This window comes from Suricata suricatta, chromosome 13, assembly GCF_006229205.1.
Source record: "Suricata suricatta isolate VVHF042 chromosome 13, meerkat_22Aug2017_6uvM2_HiC, whole genome shotgun sequence".
In the NCBI taxonomy this organism is placed as follows: domain Eukaryota; kingdom Metazoa; phylum Chordata; class Mammalia; order Carnivora; family Herpestidae; genus Suricata; species Suricata suricatta.
The window spans coordinates 16,160,200-16,169,232 of record NC_043712.1 but is presented as its reverse complement, the minus strand read 5'-3'; positions in this window follow the sequence as shown (position 1 = coordinate 16,169,232).

The window sequence follows — 9,033 nt, the reverse complement described above, 5'->3', positions numbered from 1 at the left end:
TGTGTTTTAATGTGTTTACATTGTACTTGATTCTGTGTGTGTGTGTGTGTGTGTGTGTGTGTGTGTGTGTGTTACTTTTAGACCCCAATTACCATTGCATGAAGTAAAACTGTGTTTCAATAAGTATTTCTAATCCTTGGTCACCTATGAAACCACATACTTCTTGTTGAGTGTGAAGGCAGAAAGTCAGGTATAATCTTTGATCCCCTTGGGTTAATCTTATATCTCTCACAACAGTCCTTTGAAGTCCTCTATAAACTAACTGATTTTACTTCTCCAGGAATAAACACCATACGTACCTGGGGGTCGCACGCGTATGTGTGTGTGTGTGTGTGTGTGTGTGTGTGTGTGTGTGTTTGTGTTTAATCCACTCAGTGCTTGTGGGGATCAAAAATTAACAAGGCCAAAATTCTTACTCAATACCTGTCCACTCCTCTTAGGGTAACTACCTCAAAGAAGACTTTACACCCTCACTTTTGAATGGATGGCAGTAGAGAGATGATTGGTGTGTCTTGGGGTATGCAAAGAGCACCCAAATTGTGTTTAGAGCAAAGGAACAAGTTAAATAAACACTCAATCTTCTCTGAGAGGGACATTTCACTATACAAGAAAAGTACCAGTCATTAAGGAACACATAGAATCACATGTTTGGAGACAGAGGGGATGAAAATAAAGAAAGGAAAATTTGTTGAAAGTCTACACATACTATTTTATTTTATCCTCCCAATGATAGTTCTTATGTGTAGATCCCATTAATTCAGAAAGATTGCCCAACTACACTCAGATGGTAAGTAACAGAACTAGGATTTAAACCATGATCTGCCTGATTCCAAAATCCATATTCTTGCTGCTATACCAGTGCTGCCTCAAGATAAACATGTGCATAAACAAAACCAGATAATGGGAAAGTGTAAAAGTCAGAAGAAACACAGATACTGTTCCTCTTAAACTCAGAAGAGGGGTTCAGAAACTTCTAGATGGGTAGTCCAGAAAAAGCTTTACGAAGATAACACCTGGACTGAAGAACATGTAGAATGTAGAGGTCTAAACAACTCTAGTGTATGCCCTCATGTACTCACTCCTTACTGGAGTCCTAAAAGCCTAGAAAGTTGGGCACCTGGGTAGCTCAGTCAGTTAAGTGTCTGACTTAGGCTTAGGTCATGATTTCATGACTTGTGAGTTCAAGCCCCACATCAGTCTCTGTACTGTCAGCCCAGAGCCTGCTTTGGATTCTCTGTCTTCCTCTCTCTCTGCCCTTCCCCTCCCATCTCTCTCAAATGTAAATTTAAAAAAACTTTTTTTTTAAAGCCTAGAAAGTTCTCAGCTCTCCATTGAACTTCACAAAGTCTGTGGTCTATGTTAGCATTGAAACTTTGGAACACAGAGGCAGAGGTTGCTGGGAAGATGTGCTGTCTTTTTGTTAGCTGGATGTTAACTGGAGAAAGTGCTGTTAAAACACACAAACACGATTATTTAATTTACTTGTTACAGGAAGCCTTTTCCTTACTACTGAAGACCTCTACTATTGAATATTTGAAAGGTGGTTAGCTTCCAAGATATTTCTACCCCAATGTATCCATTTAGTTAGTGCTTAGTGGGTGTATCCTGTAAGCCTCCCATCCCCATACCCAGCACTGTTTCATCTATGTGGGGATTTGTAGAGAGGTATTTTGGAAGATATAAGACATGGCCTCATTTACCAAAGCTCTTATAATTTACATTGATATATAACAACAGCAGCTTACATATATTGACCTTAATACATTTCTGGAAAGATTCTAAGCACATTTCTAGATGTGTTGTCTCCTTTCATTGGTTCAAGTTGAATAGAAGCTTGGTTGTCTCTCATGTCACAGCACTGGGCAGATGAATTTGTTGGTGGAGCTAATTCTGAGTCAATGAATGTAACAGCATTTTCTAAATTGTAAAATGCTATGTGGACTTAAGAGAAGTGTTGGGAATTACCAATGCAGGGTAGCTGGGTAATTTGGGGAGCAGATTCAAGTTAGTTAAAGACTTAAAAAAAAAACAAATAGTGGAGTGCAGAGTTTGAATGATGGAGTATTTACAGATGGAGTAATTAAGTCTTTGAAAGGCCAAGTGATGTCTTCAAGGTCATGTTGCAGATGACTTAGGGAAACATTCAAGTCTCCTAACACTGGATCTATTGCTCTTTTGTTCAACCCTAATACCACTGGCCATCAAGCTAATAAGAATGCTGAACAGTTGTAGTGGGGTCAACTAAACAGTCTCAGTATGGGCCAATGTCTTTATATACTCTAGCGCCATCATTAATACTCAGATAAGAAAGTTGGGGGCACACACTACTCTAAGTTGAAGAAAATAAAAATGAAAACAATGGCATTTTATAGGTCTAGGACACCTACTATATACCAAGCTTTTCATGTCATCCTTTTGACAGTCTCATAAGTAAAGTACATTTATCCTCATCTTAATAGAGGGCAATAGAGTGGTGGTCCAAAGTTACACAACTGGTAAACTGTAAAGCAGAGATTCAAACCCAAATCACCCTGCTCCAAAATGTGCCCCACTTCCATTCTACCATTTTGTCTTCATGCAAGTGGAATAAATCTGTTATATGAATTGTTCAGTCCTCACAATTTATCATTTCGAAATTTGACCATAACCACTTATCCAAGGTGTAAGAAATGTTTCTTAACTGTCTGAGGAAGAATTATTTTCAAGGCAAGATTACAACTCTCTTCCCTTTTCCTTAAAAGTATGGTGTTCCTTTAATAGGTAATGCTGCATGCCTTCTGAACAGAACAGAAACTCTAGATGAAAATGTTTTCAGAAGGTCAGATATTTGAAAGTATCCATATCCTTGGGATATCCTTCGAAGATATCTTCTCTCCTTGATGTCAGTGGGATTCTAATATTTATTGGCATTTGGCAGAGAGAACTGCTGGCAAATTGTTGTTACAAAGTCTGGCCTAATTTGGAGGATTCCTTATTACAAACCCAGGAATGATTCATTCTGTGATCGGGAGAAGTCCAATGTGTCTCAACTTCCCTTGTATAGATCTTGAAATTAAAATTATCCATGAAGAAATTGGATACCTTCTGCTGAATTGTTACTATAGTTTTATATGTCCATATTTGGAGCTGAGAATATCTACCAGCCCGTGTTTAAATAAACATTATGTTTTATGCATCGAAGGAACCAAATACAACCCCCCCTCCCCAGAATTATCCAGTTCATTTTCCCATTTTCTTCTCTACTTGTTCTTATGTTTTGTTTTGTTTTAATTGAGATGTTAAGGTCCTGCAACACTCTGAGTGGCAATTTTAAACCAGATTTCTCTATAGACTTGGGACCTAGCAGCATTTGTGAGATGAGGCTGATCCAATTATCTAGGCTGAAAACTCTAGAGAGGTAAGATTTTCCAAACTGTGATGTTATGTCCAGTGTACTCTCTTGGTTAAAAATAAACATTTCTGAGTTATAGGCTCTTTGTTTGAGTTGGCTGTATAATTGAGGGAGGAGAAGGGAAATGTCCTTTTAAAGCTGAATGGAGTTTGTAACATCTTATTGCTACATTCACTTTTTCTTAATATATTTTTTTTATTTAATTAAAAAAAAGTCTTGCTCATAAGCTTAAAATTACCTGGGAATTTGCTACCCTTTGTTGCTTTATCATAGGCCTTTTTGCATAGCATATCAGAAACTTTGTGCACATGAAAAACTTACTATACCCCCTTCCTTTATGGATGAACTAATTGAAGTAGAGATGAAGTAGGTGTTTTCCTTAAGATCACACAGCACGTGTTAGTGTAGAGCCATGAAGAATAGAATTCAGGTTTTCCTGTTCTTTTTTTAAATTTTTAATGTTTTTTTTAAATTTATTTTTGAGAGACAGAGAGAGACAGCGCAAGCAGGGGAGAGTCAGAGAGAGAGAGGGAGACACAGAATTTGAAGCAGGCTCCAGGCTCTGAGCTGTCAGCACAGAGCCCGACGCAGGGCTCTAACCCACAAACCGTGAGATCATGACCTGAGCCGAAGCCGGACGCTTAACCAACTGAGCCACCCAGGTGCCCCTTTCCTGTTCTGTCTTGTTTACTATATTGATTAGGGTTATTGATTGTAAGTTTACCCTGGTTACATAAAAAAAGAGAAACATGTTGGAAGGGTCTCTGAGGGCATCCAAGAGGAGTAGGTTTGGGAATAAGCAGGAACCAAGTAGCTTTAGAGGGGAGGTAAAAATGATAACCTTATAAAACAGATACAAATAAATTGTTCAGAAAAATCAGAGAACGGAGAGAACAGACATCAAGGCAGCTCTGGCTAAATAAGGGAATGCTTTCTGGAGGAGGTTGAATTTGAGCTGATCCTTCAAGGATAGGGATGATTTACATGCTTTGAGTCAGATAAGAAAAAAAAAACACCATAATTTTTGGTAATAGCTCAAGATCACTTTTAGGGAACTTGACACATGCACACATGGAATACTAAGGGTGATGCTGGAAGGGAGGTCAGTATGTGATAAAGGGTCAGGGTGAGGGATGTCAACATGATGTCTGTTCTCCCACACTCAAGTTCATGCTGACCCAACTTAGGTTAAACACGGTTGTTTTGCACTGGTTTTTCCCCATCTTTCTGCCATTGTTTTCCCCTCCATAATGCGCTTTTCTCACCATTCTTCTTCTTTCTGTTCTTCATGTAAGAGTTGCCATGGGAAAGCAACTGAGCGGCCACTTTGATGTGGAAAGCTACGAACACTGACAACCCCCACTTGCAAACCTGGGATGACCCAAGCCATTTGAAAAGCACCAGCGGCCATTTCTTTGCAGGCCAGAGAACAGACACAGGTGCCACCAGGACTGACGACCCCACTCTCAATCTGGACTATCTCAAACTGTAATGCCTCACCATGGAATTCCAGCATCCCCCTCCCCACCGAAGCGAACAACCAATTGAATCCTGCCACCGTCCAAAGATGACCCTACGTGGCTATTGGCCCACCTGAGCTCAAACCCAGAACTTCTGCACCCATAAAAGACCTTGCTCTCCCATATCAGGCGCGACTTCCCTGACTCCCCGCTCCAGAGTCACAGAACCTCGCCCGGGAATTGCAGATCCCAATAAAGGCTTTCTTGGCTCCATAACGTGGTCTCTTTGTCCTCCCATCTCTGCCTCCATCTATTAAACCTTACACTTCACACCCCACTTACATCCTTTTCATTGTTCTTCATTTTTTCCCATTGTCTGTGCTATGATTATTGGCCTTATTTTTAGGATATTAAATTTGGTATGAAAAATCACCTACTTTTGAGGTCCAATTCTGTCACCACAGTTTCAGAAGCTCCATAGACAGACTCCTCATAGAAACCGGTGAAAATCTTTTTTTTTTTTTCATTAAAAAAACATTCAGAGTATCTGGAAATGGTCTAAAGGGCATAGAGCAAATGAAGAAACAAATTCATAAAAATTGATTATTTCTTTTTACTAAGTTTTCACTCAGTTAGAACAGTGAAAACCTATAAGATCTCAACTAAGACTCACTCACTTTCCATTCCCCTTGAGAAAGAAACTAGACTTTGTACTAATGTTATCAGGAATACAGGACTCCATCTCCCTGTGGCCCCTAGTCATGGGGTTGTCTTGGCAGGGGGAACAGAGTGTGAGCATTGCTCATCCTGCCCCCAGCTATCTGTTGTCGAAGCTGTGTGTGCAGCCAAGTAGTGACTCTTCCCTTCTTCTCCTCAACCCCTCATTTATGGGATGGAGGCTCTATCTTGGACACATACCACTGAAAATACTAAGATGCTAATTTCCCTTGTCCCAATTTGTAAGGCAGTGGTTCCCTGCTGGAACAGGCGAGCCAAGAAGACCTCCACTCCCATCCACTGAGTACTCAGCTCCTAAAGTGGAAGTGTCACTCAGATAGAAGCAAGACATTGTTCCAAACCCCAGCTTTAAAGCCCTGCCTCAGAGATTTTGCCTAGGGAAGGAATTAGGCCTTCCCCTGGACAGTTCCCAGTCTCTTCCCAAAGGAATGAACTTCATTTACAAAATAAGCAGAGAATTTAAAGTTTCAGAGCACTCTCAAAAATAGTGGAGGCTGTGATGAATGATACTGATAGGTGCATTGGAAATACACCTTAAAGGGTAGGCCTGAAAATTATAGAAATGAACCCAGTGGAAATTCTAGAGTTGAAAAGTATAATAAATGAAATGAAACAATCACTAGATTGTTAGATGGATTGAAGACTTGAAAATGATGAAATGACGATATTCCTCAAATTGACCTACAGAGTCAAGGCAATCCTTATCCCAGCTGGCTTCTTTGTAGAAAATGAGGAGCTGATCCTAATATGTGCATGGGATTTCAAGAGACCCAGGGGAGCCAAAACAATCAAAACGAAGAACAACAAAGCTGGAGGATTGAAATTTCTTGATTTCAAATATACTATGAAGCAACAGTAACCAAGACATTGTGGTGTTGGCATAACAGCAGATATGTAGATGAGTATGGTAATATAATTAAGTTCAGAGAAAAACCCATGTGTCAATGGATGATGGATTTTCAATAAGGATAACAGGATGGTCCCATCAGAAAAGATTAGTCCTTTCTATAAATGTTGGTGAGAAAACTGGATAGCCATATGCAAAAGAACGAATCCTTACCTCACATCATTTACAAAAATTAACTCAAAATGGACTAGAGATCTAAATGTAAGAGCTAAAACTATAAAATTCTTATAAGAAAACAGAGATAAAACATCATGATCTCAGATTTGGCAATGTATTCTTAGATATGGCATCAAAGGCATGAACATGAAAGAAACAACAGATATTTAGATTTTAAAACTTAAAACATCTGTGCTTCAAAGGACACTATTAAGAAAGTGAAAACAACCCATAAAATGAGAGAAAATATTTGCAAATCATGAATCTGATAAAAGTCTAGTATCAAGAATATGTATAGAATACTTATATCTCAATAAGAAAGACACAATCCAATTAAAACATGGACAAAGAGGGGTGCCTGCATGGGTCAATTAGTTAAGTGTCCAACTTCAGCTCAGGTCATGACCTTGTGGTTCATGAGTTTGAGCCCTGCATGGGGCTCTGTGTTGAAAGCTTTGAGCCTGGAGCCCGCTCAGATTCTGTGTCTCCCTTGCTCTCTGAACATCCCTCACACATGCTCTGGGTCTCTCTCAAAAATAAATAAACTTTAAGCACTTGAGGAGATCCCTGGCATCATTAGTCATCAGGGAAATGCATATCAAAACCAAGCTGTTGAGATGCCTGGCAATCAGTAGAGCATGAGACTCTTGGTCTTGACATTGTGAGTTCGAGCCCCACACTGGGTGTAGAGATTACTTTAAAAAAAAGCTATTTAGAGCTCCAATGATGGTTCAATGATGTATTTTTAATATTAATCTTTATTTAAATTCTAGTTAGTTAACATACAGTGCAATATTGGTTTTGGGACAATGACATATTATGAAAGCTTCTCCCTAACACATGAACTTGACCTCAAAATGGCCATGGCGATGATGATAAGAATCACATTGCTTTGTTTTATTTCAAAGTTTTAAAACCCTTTCTCTCTCCTTATTTCTCTTTCTTCCCCAGGGTATTCTGTGATGGTTCTCTCCTTTTCCGTGTTAAAGGGTTTTCTCATTCTCTACTTGTTTGTTGGTTTAGTGTATAGTATAGTGTAATTATACAGCTTGAATTAAAAAAAGAAAACTGGATTTGAGTTCCTTCTCTGCAACATTTAATTGTATGAGAAAAGTGCATTTATATAACTAACCTCTAGTTTCTTCACAAAGAAAAATATGTTATTACTCATGGAAACAAGAGCTTCATTTCTTGGAAACTTGACTCCATAGCAAACAGTGGGGCATGGCCAAGCCACTGCCAATTGGTTCAGTCAAGCTTTCAGGAACTTGACTCAATTATGATAACATTCTTTGCCTTTGCAATAATAATGGCACCGGTAGTGAAGTAACACGGGGAAGACATGCTGTGGCCCAGCATCTTCAGAGCTAGATCCTGACTTATTTACTTCCCAGTGTGTACTTATTTGTAATCTTTGATTCCTTGCAGTTGACTCTCTACTTTTCCTCTGTATCGCCTAATTTTCAAGTTGTTCAGCTTGTTACAAAAATTAGCTTCCACGCTTTGACCACAGAACTCCTCTCTCTACCTGTCACCTCACTATATTAACTGCTCAGTGTTATGTCCTCTTTCCCTGAAACTGATTTGTCCCATCTGCAGTTTATGTTGACATGATCTAAATCTGCAGGTGAGACTAGTTAGGTTGGCTTAAACTCACATTTCTTCTGGACAGACCCTAGTTCGAGTCCACACACCAAATCTCTAGCCCTGACAGTTTACTGCCCATTGATCACAAGTAGGTGTATAGATATTTCTCTGCATGATAGCCCACCATGACCAAGAAAATGAAAACAAACTTTAACATGGATGCTGTATTGAGTCTCATTTTCCCACATGAAAGACAGAATAAATCAAAATACAGAACTGTGACCCTATCACTGCCTCCTGTGTAAAGAGAGATAAAAGGTGAGCTTAAAGATGCTGTAGATCAGCACTGAGCAACCTGCAACCATGTGCTGCCCCTAAGCTTTGCCATATGGCTCGGAGTCTAATTTCAAACTCCCTTTTCAGCACATTTAAAGGTGAAGGAGTTAGACAGGAGTGAGGGGCCTCCGTGGAAACCACCTACCATGAGCAAAAGGGAGATTTTAGAATGTCCGGTCCTCTAGCATGTGCTCTCCAGCTGGACCGGGACAGAGGCAGAAGCAAATGCTGGTGGTTGGTGGAAATAAAGCAAACGCTGTTGAGAGGCCCCAAGGCAGCTGGGCCTGTGGGCTCCACTGTACAGCCCTGAGCAAGCAGTCGCAGACCACCTTACTCGAAGGAAATGGAGAGAGCATTCACTTCAGTTCTTAGAGAATGAGGATCTTTTTCCCATTTAGTTGCATGACTTTTGAGCTTTCACATTGTGCTTTATTGTAATGATTTTATTTGGGGGAATA